Raw genomic sequence first — 2500 nt, 5'->3', positions numbered from 1 at the left:
CTAAAAATACAAATACTTGCAAAACCACCACAATCACCCACAAACGTACTTCTGCATGTGTGTCACATTGAGGTTCCAAGCAGAATATTATTTTATTATTCTTCACATTACCAAAGTAGATCATTACGATTCATGCTTTTGAAAAGACTAATCTATATTGCTAACAATAATATATATATATATATATATATATATATATACATATATATATATATATATATATATATATATATATATATATATATATATATATATATATATATATATATATATATATATATATATATATATATATATATATATATATATATATATATATAAGTTTGTCTTAAATATATATATATATGCATGTATGTATATATATATGCTTGTATATATATATAGATAGATAATTAGATAGATACATACACACACATACAAACACGCACAAGCACACACACACATACACACACACACACACACACACACATTACAGTTTCTTGTAATTTATCGCTTGGAAATCATACGACGTAATAGATGTGTTTTATTGAATCTGTCTAGGAAGTATTAGTTCAATTAGGTTTGACATTCTCGAAACAATAACACTACATTCAAGTAGATTTACTGGCATGATAAATGTGCACATTAAAAAAAAAATATATATATCAGAGACTTATAGTATTTTGCGTGTGTAGCGAAGCAAATACATACGTTTATATATAAATGTGTGTTTTTGTGTGTAAATGTGTGTTTGTATGTACGCATGCCCTGTTTGTGTTTTTATGTTGTCAGGTGGTGTAGTTTCAAAACTGTGCGTATGTGTATATTATATTAATATGATTAATCGCTGACCAAAACATTCAATATTTTTCTCCGTGTTTTTATCCTTGTTTTCTCCGTATTCTTTCTGTTGAAGAGCCTAGCTCAACGTTAAAGACTTTCTGTATTCCCGAGCGTTAAACAAATACATCCTTTTGTTGTCTAGACCACCTGTCCTCGTCTGTTGTTTTTTCTTCGTAAATTCTACCATATATATATATATATATATATATATATATATATATATATATATATATACTGACGTGCGTACATAATTTACTCCTGCAACTCATTTGTGTTGAGTGTGTATGTGTCTGAGTGTACGAGTGTGAAATTAAGCGACACGTGCAAATGACAAAAAAAAAAAACAGTGCGGAAACTTCGACGCAAGCAGAAATATTGAATTCTTCGCAAATTTCGCCAAATTTCTCATACTTTTAAGAGAGAAACGTATCTACTTTTACACGTCATTAATTGTTTCTGGTTTTTATAGATGATTTAGATTTTAATAGCTAACTTTCGGAACATCTTTCTGACCCGTTAATATACACAGAAATCATATTCAGAATTTTTGTTGTAACTATCTGCTCGTACTTAAGTTTCCAGAGTAATGACTAGGAAGCTATCGCATATCTCTTCTCGGGGGAATTAAAGTTTGAAAATAGTTGTTGCATCTAGATTTAAATTTTCCTTCCACTTCCGCAGAACTATTATAACGCTTGGTCTTTGCCCGACCATTGGCATAGCTTAGCGATACGTGTGCTACATAAACAACGGAGGATAACTCACTTGCCTATCCTAGACAACGTTTACATTTATGTCTGTATGTACATCCATAACAGATTTGAGTCATCGATCGTTTATTGTTAAAGGGACATAAGCATACATTTGTCTGTTAACACCTTTTTGCATGTATATGTTTGGCGGGAAAGTGATTATGTTATAAAAGTAAGTATATAACACCTATAGTTGTTCTTGCGTTATTGGTAGGGTTCACAGAAATGAAATCCATCCGCTGAGAGATAAATATCATTTACTAGGCACACGATTTAAGTTTCTTGCACATATATTACAATTAGTGAACAAAATTGGAGAGCATAACCAGTAATATCCTGCTCAGACACATGCATATACGTGAATGTGTGTGCATGTCTCAGTCTAAGCGTGCGTTTGTCTGCGTTTGTGTGCGTTTATGTGTGTATGGCTGTGTGGTGTGTGTGTGTTTGCCTAAACTGTGAATGTATGTGTGTGCGTTCGTGTATTTGTATGGGCTTGTCCCCAGTATCGCTTGACACTAGTTGTTGGTTCCTTACCTCTCCATAACGTAGCTCATGAACGTGATTATCATGATAATGTTCATGATCATCATCGCCATCATCAATTAACATCTGTTTTTGATGCTTGTATAGTTTTGACGGTTTGATAGAAGCTTGTGAGTCAGTAGACATCAATGTCAGATTTACCGTATTTTCTACGCCTGGACGCCATTTCTCAGGCGAAACATTGTACGAAATGTAACGGTTGCTTCTAACGTGATAACAAAATTAAATAACTTGCAAAACAAAATGCCTGCACTTTAGTTATTCCCAAAGTGTGATACATATACAGATTCAACATTTTCCTCTAATCTGATTTATAGTTCATTAAATTAGAATTGAAGAAACATATAGATTAATTTGAAAAGATGGTTCTTTCTCATATT

This window comes from Octopus bimaculoides, chromosome 18, assembly GCF_046866305.1.
Source record: "Octopus bimaculoides isolate indiv1 chromosome 18, ASM4686630v1, whole genome shotgun sequence".
Taxonomy (NCBI): domain Eukaryota; kingdom Metazoa; phylum Mollusca; class Cephalopoda; order Octopoda; family Octopodidae; genus Octopus; species Octopus bimaculoides.
Note: the sequence above shows the minus strand (reverse complement) of the source record.